The sequence below is a fragment of the Glandiceps talaboti genome, chromosome 1 (assembly GCF_964340395.1).
Source record: "Glandiceps talaboti chromosome 1, keGlaTala1.1, whole genome shotgun sequence".
Classification (NCBI taxonomy): domain Eukaryota; kingdom Metazoa; phylum Hemichordata; class Enteropneusta; family Spengelidae; genus Glandiceps; species Glandiceps talaboti.
Window position 1 is genome coordinate 21,515,044 of NC_135549.1, and position 12,751 is coordinate 21,527,794.

Consider the following 12,751-nt stretch of genomic DNA (forward strand, 5'->3'; position numbering starts at 1 on the left):
TTCACATCGCCATCGAGGAGAGATATATTCCCCATGGTCTCGACAGAAATTTCCTGGATCTTGTACACATGCCAGTGTACACTCTTTTGTAATCGCTAGGCTGCGAACATCGCCAGTCAGTGAAACCAACGCACATATGGCAAATACAGTTTTTGCTATAAAACAAAACGAAATAGTCCATCGTGTTACTTTATGCAGATATAATCAAGAATCGTAAAATAACTTTACTCATTATCTCTCCAAACATTTGAGATATGTAGAGAGCGGTGTACGTTTTCTCAGAATGTAAACTTATCATGCATAATCGTGAGGGTATACAATTACAACTTACTCAGTGGCACGGCTCCCACCGAGAGGGCGCCCTCTACCCTCTGACAGATTTCGCAATAACAAGATATCTTATAATATCAAGTCTTGTGACACAAACATGAAATCGACTTTAGAAATTAACTACAAAAATTGGGTAAAACATAAATAATCCAACCGACAAACAGCTTTATATCTCAACATTCCTTCTTTCCTTGTGTCCAATAAGAAAGACAAGGGGTTTTTATACTCTGGGACATAATCAGTGAATTCTTGTAGAGAGAAAAGGTCATAGTGCCGTTGAATTGTTTGGATACCGGTAAATATGACAAGCTATGTTTTAGAACATGTGTTTTGGTTAGTGCGGTCTGAATATGGATGTATACGCTGCAGGGTTTCGACAGAGGGGAGAAGACGTGTCGAACCCCTCCCCAATAGTGGACTGAGAACTATGGCCTTTATGACAAATAAGGGAACGAGCAGTATTCACCCCCGGGGGGGGGGGGGCTGAGGAGAAAAACATATTTTGAACAAAAATTTGTTTTTGTAGCCCTCATCCCAGCACAAATTTCAAGACTCTATTCTCCTACTTGAGACTCAAGAATTGTCGTAACCACACCTCCAAGGGAATGCTACACAGGTTTTGAGTTGTGGCAATACCCCATTTGGTACCCCAACTCAATTGCGCATGTTCGAGATACACGATCGTACGATATAACACTTGAGAACCGATTGCAGAGTACATAAAAGCTGAGACCACGTGCACTAACAAGATAAAAGCGATATCTTCACAAAATAGATGTGGGATTTGCAAGGAGAAACAGGAGAAGTCCCACATTGAGCTCTATCATATACTTGGAGATACTAAGCCGCCAGCAGATCCTTTCCCTATTGTGGGGAAATATCCCAAGGCAGCATAAATTACCATCATGACATGGCTGCATGGGGATTGTCTGGCATGCAGGGGGTTTCCTATAGTTTCTCTCACACTCCTCGGAGCTTCGCCTCGCTAAATAGCCCCTGTAACACGTCAACGAATGGTTAGCCCTATGTGGTCGATGAGGGCGCACAGTACAAGGATATTGGAATGCAGTTAACGTTGATATCGGTACATACAAAGCAACCGTATTAGCGATGCGATGCTCCTCCAAGGACTGTGAGATAATCTAGGGGTTTCCCCACAATGACATCGAACAATCAGTCTGGGTGGGGTACAGCTTAACTGGGTCAGAGTGTCAGCTCGTGTCCTAATGTGTGAGGTCGCGACAGGTCACTTGCGCACACTGCTGACACCTATCTATACCATATGCCTTTCAAACATATTTACTCACGGATAGTAATACAGAACCGACCCTTACAGCACAAGCGACTATGTGTTGAAATCAAATAACACAAAACTTCGCTTTGACAGTGTCACAATTTATAGCCTATACACTTATCGAATCATGCCAATGATACATTCGATGACGATGAAGTATATACTAGGAGCATGATTCAATCGCTTGTGAAAGAAAAGTAATAATCATTTGATTATGTATACAGCATGTAGCAAACAAAACTGAAAATTACAATTTATTCCCACTGTTTATATGTGTATATATTGTTTCAAGTACGACAAACCATAGACAGTGGCGGAGAAGTTTCTTCCCCACTGTCTATGGACAAACTACACGTGTCTATATACTTGTCATGCAGGAGACGTTCACATTTTGTTAGGTGGGGGGGGGGAACTGCCATCTCAGGGCACAGCTCGAAATGAGCTATACCACTCTAATGAATTCATTTTCTCACATTCAGCTGCCCTGTACATATAATTGCAATCCATGAAAACAAAATAGCTAACAATCATAGAACAGAAAATAATCGTATGACCTTACAAAAACTATGATAGTAATTAGGATCATAGCTAGACAGAGTGAATATTACGTGACACTTGATATGCTGGTCTAGTATGGGAGGTAAATCCATACGAAAAATCAATTCCACCAGCCCTGTAGAAACTCATTTCTTTGTCAAACTAGAAAGCATTGAGAAAAGGTTTTTAAAGACTGCGATGTGTTACTTGTAATATTAAAATTTTCAAATCTTACTACTATAGACAACACATGTAAACCTACTTTCACTTACTTGCAATTTTGAAATTTAAACTTATTCAAACTTATTGTCTAACTGGTATACAAGTTGTAAACGAACAAGATTTTAGATACATATATTTGGACTCACCATTACAGAAAAACATGTTATTTGTCTTGTCGTGTCTTCGCTTGTTAATGTTGAGATGCACTCGCAGAGGTGTTACCACACTAGCTAAATGACGTGATTGTTACAAAACCAGTCGTATTGATAATCAGCGGATGTGAGGTGTGTTACTAAAATTATTGATTTATCAATTACATCCGGTACTTACATTTCTGCTATGGTTGCTATGACAGTGACATTTCTGTGTGGGTCAGAAGGTCATACTACTTAGATAAGCAAGTTGACAGAAGAGTTTATAAAAAAATTATATAGCTTTGTACAAATGTTGAATTTGTAACTAAACGCATAGGTTCTTGAATGCCAAGGTGTGATTAATTTTATGAATACGTTAGATTTAATTGTGTACATGTGTGAGTGTGTTTCATTTTTTAAAATGGCAATGCCTAATTAAACCTATAGGCCTACAGCAGGACGTTGCCTAGTGATAACAGATTACCACTCAGACAACGCAAACTATAGAAAATTACAGTGACCTAACATGATGGCAGGTATCAAGACCAGTCCATTATTGAAGATAACATACATGTATATACATAGTGTATTACATGGAATACAATTTATCATGCGTATATAATTCTGTGAAAATAGAGTTAATTCTCCCATGATTGAATGTATGTGGTTGTTTGCACTGTTACGCTTCCCGGGTATGTTTCCTTCACACATGAGAAGCAGGCAGAACCCTGTCATAAACTTTACGAGGAAGCCATTGGTGGCGCTATGTAATATAACATTGTCATTGACAGCTTATGAATTGAACTCTCAGACCACTATAAACAAATTGAGCGCCGACTCCAGCGGTTATTACCGTTTTATAGCTAAGTCGTGAAAATCGAATCCAGCAGGAGAGGATAGAACACACACACACACACACACACACACACACACACACACACACACACACACACACACACACACACACTGTGACACAGTCATTGGGACTACTTGCTTTGCACTGCTAACATTAATTGTTTACAGATTGGGTATGGTTTTTCACAAAATAAACGTATTTACAGACTGTAATGTGTGTCTTCATCTTTTAGAATAAGTAAAGTATAGTCAGTAGTCACATCACATCACATCACATCACATCATATCACATCACATCACATCACACCACACCACACCCCACCACCTCACATCACATGACATCTCATCATATCCATGTGTACACAAGTAAGGTTACATGTAAGGGACTGGTCAGTTTCTTCAGCCTGGGGGGGGGGGGCGGTGGATTCTTATATTGGGCCGACAAAAAGTCACTGACCCCCCTATCTATAAAACCAAAACAGGCTGACCCCCCCCCCATCACTTAATTCTAAAACATGATGACCCCCCCCCCCCCCATATATATAATATTCACATGACAGGTATTTTTTGATCGTGACTTGGCGGGGACTGCCTGACTGTCTTGCATCTACTTTATAAGATCCCGGGTTAGCACTATCATAATTATAATTATTGGCTACACGGGGTAAATATATTCCAAAAGGAGTTTAATAGCATCTTGACAGTGAAAGGTATGGGAAAGCTTAAGCAGGGAATATGTATATCGCTTATGGGGGGTTCTATGGGGTATCCCCCTAGAAGCCCTGGAGGTTTTTTACTCTGAAACGTCAATTAATTTTGAGACTATTCAGGCCCTTTCAGACAATAATTCCCAAGCTTTACAAGACAACACCAACATGTAAAAAGAAAAAATATTTTTGAAATATTAAGTTTGATACCATCTTGACAGTAAGGGGTAGGGGGAAGAGCTAGACACTGGGATGTGTACAACTCATCTAGTGAGGGGGGGGGGGGGTCCTAAGGGGTCTCTCCCTAGAAGTCCTGGAGGTTTTTTACTCTGAAAAGTCAATTTTGAGACTATTCAGACCCTTTCAGACAATAATTTCCAAGCTTTACAAGACAGCACCAACATGTAAAAAGCAACTACACAGGGTTGAAATACTTTTGAAATATACTTTGATAGCATCTTGACAGTAAGAGGGGAAGAGCTTGAGACTGGGGATATGTCCACCTCATGTGGGGGTCCAAAGGGTCTCCCTCTAGAAGCCCTGGACGATTTTTACTCTTAAAGCCAATTTTTTAGGCTATTCACACCCTTTCAAGCAATAACTCAATCCATGCTTTACAAGACAGCACCATCAAGTATCAGAAACTATTCTTTATAACTTACATAGGGTTGAAATATGTTCTTAAACAGTTAAATGGCATCATTATATACATGTAAAGGTCAGCACATCTACTGGTAGTAACATTGGTAGGGGAGATTTGGAGTTTAAGGCAATTTTAGACTACCTTGGCAAACATTTCACATCTTTAAAAGACAATATCATCTCAAATTAGAATTGGGTGAAAATATTTAAGAAAAGTTTAATACCATTATGACAGTAAAAAGGTTGTTGGTGCATCTGATTGTTGGTTAAATGCATGAGTGACCTCTGGGTGTGAGGGAGTCCTTGGGGGTTTTCCCCCCGGCAGATCTGCAGTTTTTTGCTTCTATTAAGGCAATGTTTAGGTTATTCATAGCCTTTGAGGTAATATTTCTAAGCTTCGAATATAGCTAACGTAAATGTAAGTTTTAAATGAGCTTCCCATGTCACATAAAAATGGCCCCGTAACATTGGTATAGTGGCATTAATATTGCATGTATAGTAAAGTCACTGGTATGTTAGAGAACTTTAGGTGGTCATACCTAGTGTATAATAGAAACTGGAATCTGATGAGATGTGGTGATTTGTAGTGTCAATAACATGTAGTGCCCAAAATAGGAAGTGTATTAATCCCTTCTGACAAGTTCATAGTGACGAGTAGGGAACATTTTAGATTAGCTTCTTTTATAAACTATCTATGAAGATTACCATTACGAAACCTTCAAGTTCACTTTTGCCCCAAAGTGCAATATAAGTGAAGCACTGATTGTGAAACAGCCAAGCATTTACATGACATGTTCTGTAACTAGTGTGGTTGCTAGGTAATACATGTATATGTATATGTATAGTTAGGTTTGAACTAATAAGTAATATTAAAAAACTCATGTAAGAAACAGGGAGAAGAACAAATATCTACATGTACCACATTTCAGACAAGGCTATATGTAGACTGTAAGATACGTCGTGACGTTTCGCCCTCACCGGCCTCCTCTCACACGGTTGGCCGATGTTTGAGGGCGCACCGTCAAGGCGTACCTTACAGACTAGGCTATATGCCATTGTAGAAAAAGGATTTTTTTCTTCCATCACAATCCAAAATACAATGACCCCCCCCCCCCTATCCACAATTTTGAAAACAGCATGACCCCCCTACAGCCAATTTCAAAAACATGGTGACCCCCTCCCTCCCAATCCACCGCCACCCCCCCCCCCCAGGCCGAAGAAACTGACCGGTCCCTAATACAGGGTGTTATGTTTTTGTTAATGGCACCACTCATCTACAATATCATGAATATTGAATGACCTACGTAGAACCTGGGATTGACCTTTAACCTATCACCTCATCACTGTCACTCCGGGCTTTCACTTGACGTGTGACGCTACTGTAGCGACGCCAAGCTAGACACTCTACACGTTTCTGCTGTACACTGACTTGAGGAGGAACTGCAGGGTAAGTCAGAAATATATGGAAATAGAAGATATCAACCGAATATACCATGTTCAATAGAATACTGCTGTCAACAGTTCCTATAAATTAAGAACACATATAGTTACACATTATAAATTGAATAGCACATCGCATTAAATGGAGAACGCAGTTCGTGACATTTCCTCGTTAATAGTAAAACCCAGTCTGAGAGACACAGACTCACACATTTGAATTTCGACAATGTAAGTGTGACCATGTTTACTCTATAACGTACTCTGTGTGTGTATTCTGGTTTGACGAGGTACTGAAATTTTAATTAAGGCCCAAGTGTCTATTAGTTTTACCCCGTATAGTTATACAAATTATTTAAAAGTTGGTCAAGAACAAACAATAACCTAATGTAATCGTTATAGCCCCCATCGATTGAACACCAATAGGAGAACCTGGGAATGAAACCCTTGTTTATCATGGTTGTTGCCTTTCATTTAGATTCATGGAGGTATATTTTACTCGGTATCACTATCAGCCCCCTCCGATGCATCAATCAATAACTGGATTCAATCGTCCACATTTGTCGCTTGTATTGTTTTGTTTCATTTGTAAGTTTAATTTGCATTGTTGATATAATCGAGTCTTGATTGCCTCTTTATGAGCATATATATTCAACTATCCGAAGTCTGCATTCTGAAAAAAAAATTGTGAACGTGATGCTGACTCATACTAGTAACTTGAACTCCGTGTACTGAACTCCATGTGCTACTCTACGAGTTACGTAACCATTTACTTCACATTGATCTCTTGCTGTGTCGTTTCGGTTACTCTTTTATCGACCCCAACCCTTTCATTCTATTTAGTACAAACTATCCATATTTACTGCCTCCCTTTCTATGAGTTGTATGACGTCAGGGTAATTCACATTTTATGTTACCCTTGACTGGCAAGTATTGCATACAAACATTCATTGAAGAAATAATACAGTTTCATTACGACGTGTCTTGTAACGTTATATCACAGTTGCATGTAGGTCATTCACATCATTACTTTTAATTATACATTCCGTCGACGAACCATATAATATACTACTAGACATAATTCTGCTTCTGTATCCTACATGCCACTGTTCCCTTTCTCAGCTGGGGAAACTGAGATGGCAATTCCTGATGATTGGCCGACTATGGCATCTAGGGATGACATGGGGATCATTTACATCAGTCGTGATGATAGTGCAAGCAATATACACTACACTACACTACACTACACCTACTACAGTCACTATTACAACCAGTGACAGGCAAGCATTGACAAGCAGAACTTGTTACAAACAGGGAAAATAAACAAATGAACTGGATTAATAACACTTGGCACAGCATATACTAAATAAATAGGAAGAGACAAGACATTCCACCAGTTGATAAGAACAGTTTTATGGCCTCTTTACATACAAGTTCAAATTCACAAACAAATTTCCAGTTCCCCTGGCATTTCATGTACACATAAAGCGGCCATAAAACTGTTCTTATCAAACCATACAATAGAATACAAGTCTCTGTAGTTCCAACATGTTGTGCCAAGTGTTATTAATCCAATTCATTTGTTTACTTTCCCTGTTTGTAACAAGTTCCCGTTGTCAATGCTTGCCTGTCATCGATTGTATTTTAGAACGGCGGCACGTGACCGCTGCAGTACGAAACGGATGTATGTGATTGTGACGAAAAGTGGTCGCCTTACACCATATTTTGTCAAAATGTATTTTTCAAAAATAGTTTAGACAATAGTACATTATCTGCTTTGACTTTTCGCTTTCATGTACTCATTTCTTATTTGTTACCATTGTTACGATTTCATTAACCACAGAAGTCCCATTCTCGCAAACCAGAGTTATTATTTCTAAGAACGTTGCCGTAAAACAGGCCGTGGTTTGCGACGATGAGAAGTCTTGCCCCTCTTCCAGTTTGTGAATGAATTCACACTCAGACTACTGCAGTCCATAAACATAAGTATGTTTTTAAAAAACCAAAAAAACTACGCTCTGTCATCAGTCAGGTGTTCAATTTTGAGAAAGCAAAGACACGTACGTAATTACATGTGTACATATTTGACTATGTCTAAGCTGAACCCAGGCTTTCTTAAGGTTCCATCCCTCGACACTCTCGTGCAACTAAACTTTTAGTCAATGTAATGTTGATATTGTGACTGGTGTTTATAGTATACGAAAACTGAACTTTTATTCACCAATTGAATACAATGGAATATGTCGGTAACTGTATTTTGAGGTACATGCATCATTTCGAAAAACACTAAACAACTGCAGTGATTTAAGAAGATCTTTAAAAAGCACAACCCTTACATGTTACTGTTTGTCAAAGTTTCTGAGAATGTGATACAATGAACTTGTGTTTAGTATTGAACGAACACTAATCTCATGTATGTAAACTTATTTTTTTTTCATTATCAAAACATATGTTTCTCTGACGTCTTTCTCAAAAACAATATTATTGTTTTAGTTTATTAGAACGTCGTATTTTCAAAGTGGTATGGTCTGTACCCGCGACCCCATATTTACTTATAGTCTGGGAGTTGGTGTGCGAAATTCATATACGTATTATGTAACCTGATATTTTATTCACTCCAAATCATTTCGACTTTGTGGTCAACGATAAATATACTTTCAATTTGGTATGCACAACAAGGACACTCAAGGTTTGGTTATTGAAAAGTCGTTTTTTGTGTTAACCGAAATATTGCGCCACAATATAATGTCATTTTTGTAATCACATTTGGATTCATGATGAAAGTTTATCATGATGAAAGTTGTTTTAGTATAACCAAAAGCCCACATGCCACTGTGGTTTGCTGGCATTGAAGATCTGTCTCACATCGAAGTACTCTTCAAATATGATGCAGGTTGTGAATGGCCGATAGAAGAGGACATTACGCAGTGCACACGGACGAAGGTTCTGTTAATTTCCATATGCAAAGTGATCAAGAGACGATGATGACTGGTGGTTCTTTCGTAGGGACCAGCAGGTTAATCCTAGCGTTGTTTGCCCTTATTGGTGTTGTTGCATGCGTGGCTCTCATACTAGCCGCCGTAGGTTTGACCAAACACTCATCTATGACGTTCAATGTTGGTGATAGTGCAAACACGAAAGGTAAGTGTATGTGTCAGCGAAACCAAAGGTAATATTTTAAGATTTTGCACCTAAGGTGACAACGCCTCATTTCCCACCATTTCTTGAAGTTGCATGCTGCCTCCTTAATGAGTCTCAACTCTGTCTCTCTACTTTCGCGGTTAAAAAAACCCAAACGTACTTTTAGTCCGAAGAATATTAGAATTTCAGAGACTTAATTCATTGCATATCTGCACTTCTTTTTATTACAGGGGACGACGAAAAAATATGGACTTTTGCTATTGGTCACGATGGCTCCAGACTGGAATACATGTAAGAATGATTAATTTAGCGCCGATAGAAAAAATTGCCAAATCATAGCAAAAAGTTTGATGCATCATGGCAATTTGCATGGTTTAATATTATCGATATCTGTATGCATTCAAATCTGAAATCGCTATCTTTTTGATCTGCATACCCTAGCCTAGTTTCGAAAAAGCAGTGTTTTCGGAACGTTTATGGATTTGCGTTGTTAACCAGGTGTCTGCGTGCTTCCATGATATTATCGTACCTGCTTTTCAAGTAAAATTAAGGGGAGAACATAATATAAATTCCTTCTGAAACCGCGAGTAGAATTTTGTTTGCAATGTATTTGGGGGATTTTTCCAGTGAAAATCGTCCAACTGCCTGTGGGGTAGTACGTATGGCTAAATAAACAGTATTAGTAACTGAAAGTACACATTATACAGTAATTATGTGATGTCAAAATTCAATTTCAAATAACATTCCGTAGTGACCGTTTAAAGGCTAAATCTACGCCCTCTTCAAAGTACATATATATTTAACAACGCGTTCTTTTTCTTGGTAGAGATGAAACTGGTGGTCTGAGAGGGTTTCATGTAGACACCATTAATGCAGGTAATATAATCATTTTCAATTTAAAACGAGGATTCATGTACACCCCTCCGAAGCACCTCAGTCTTGGAAACGCGGTCAGGGGAGTGGATGTTAGATAGTACTGTGTAAACCACCCAGTCCATGCATTCATATTTTCTTAACTGTCTTCAATGTAACGATTTTACTCCATCAAATTTTGTGAAATGACGTGTAAATGACATTTTTCTCAAAATATTCCATGTGCATAGATCATTAACCAGACATTACGTGTACTAACTAAACACCATTATAATAATTTTACCCTCTGTTTACTTGTATGTGATAACCTTGTCATTACTTGAGTTTCGAAAGTCAAAGAATTAGTAGTTTGTAATGATGATGAAAGTCATTGCAATATGTAAAAAAAAAATTACAATAACTCAGGCTGTCATTTACATTAAAATATGATTTCTTTTGAATTTCAGTCAAATGATATGTTTATGTCCGAAGATCACCCAGCCTTCTTGGCCTTACAAATGTTAATATGTGATGAAAACCACAGACAACTAACAGTTGTATGTCTTAAATGACACAACTATCAATCCTCGTAGTCGATTATCTTTGATGAATTCTGCAAACTTCACTTTCTTTCAGTTTGTGAAATAGCTAACAAAGACTGTCGGCTGATGTTCGACATCTACGCACGTTGCTGGGAATCGGAAGCTGGACATTGGCCGAGAATTGGAGAAGGTTTGGCAGATCGTTGGTATGACGCATGCACTGGTAAGTAATGTTACCATCAGGGTCTAGCCTTATATGATGTCGATTGACTTGGCATTATGTGAAGTCGCGGTATCGAGGCTCGGTGGTGTGTTAATGTAGTATTCGCCGCGAAAATAAAAATATTACACTTTTCCTCTTACTTTGTTCAAGAAACTCGACTCTATTATGATCTCAGTCAAAACCATAAAGTAAGGGGTCACTGTAGAAATAGTTTTTAAAATAGAATTCAAAATAATATTAAAATGAAGCCATTTTTCGATCTAAAATGGCCGTCAAATGGGAAAATATAAAAGATTGTCAATTTCTTCGACGATGAACCCCAGAATTTCATTTACTTTTCCAAAAGGGACAGGAACAAGCTTTTATTTAACGTTTGGAGAGGTTTAAAGAAATGTGATTTTTAGCAAAATTGATCCCCCAGATGCAACTTATATTAAAACTGTAATCACTGATAGTGAGACTGATTCACCTACACACATCTATACGTTTGCACGAGTAGACAGTGACCGTGTTTTAATTCTTGTTTACCAATCTTATCGCTATGGACATGTTGTTTTGTCCTGTGTGTGATTGCAGGTTGGTACGCTACATATGAACGTCTCCGCACTGTAGACTTCACAGATGCATTCCGTAAATCGGTTGCCGCATCTTTCTTCGTGAAAAATGGAAATCCCAAAAACTTCAATTGGCAGGATATAACTGGAAAGAAAATAGCCATTGGCGATGGTTATGCATCGGATGAGTTCTGTATCAAACGGAACTCTGATAAAATAACGGTATGACGTTGTTAACGAGTTTGAGATAACGAGAGAGAGAGAGAGAGAGAGAGAGAGAGAGAGAGAGAGAGAGAGAGAGAGAGAGAGAGAGAGAGAGAGAGAGAGAGAGAGAGAGCTAGATAGATAGTGTGTGTGAGTGAGTGAGTGAGTGAGTGAGTGAGTTGTTGTTGTTGTTGTTGTTGTTGTTGTTGTTGTTTCTTTATTCCTCCTCAAAGAGAAGAGTTACAACTCAGTTCACAAATATACAGAAAACAAAATAATAAATAAATAACTATAGAGTGCATGACTTCATTAGTCAGTTAAACGATAAACTTAAGGATTGTATCTTGAATATTTCCTATTTGTTCGGTTGCTGAAATTTATACTTACTGTCTTCTAAAAAATTGACAGTAAGAAATAGGAGTGTGACGAGACATCATAATCCAATCAAAAGTCTAAGCATGTGTCTATAAGCTTATAGACTATATCTTGAAATATTACCCATTCGTATGGTTGCTGAAAGTGTTTTTTGCTATCTTCTAAGATGCTGATAGTAAAATCAACTTCATTTAAGTTGTACAAACGTACAGCAAAGTTAACGTTGATATTATCAAACATAGTTGACCAGAAAATGTCTCTTCGTACAGCCGTATTACGACATGAAGTCAATAAATGAGTTAGATAATCTCCAACGAGCTCTTGGCATTTAGAACATTCAGTTTGTCCTAAAGAGGCTAGGATTTTCATTATTTTGCAAACTATTGGCCTGTAACGAGGAAACTTACGTGATTGGAAATACAGATGAAACGGTACAAGGCTCTGATGTAATTGAGAGAAGAGTAATAGTTCGTCTCTACTATCTAGTCTCTGTCTCCAAAGATTGTGCTCGTTTTCATTAATGGCTTCCTTTACAATGGTTTTCCATATTGTTTTAGGAGGAAAATAGCTTGTTGTACAGAATTCATCGAGGAAGCATGAAAGATTGTATTTTGACAAGATTTCCACAATATCAGGAATGAAACCCATACATCTTTTAACTGAAGAAAGTTTGAACTCAAAAAGACGTTGTAGAAATATATG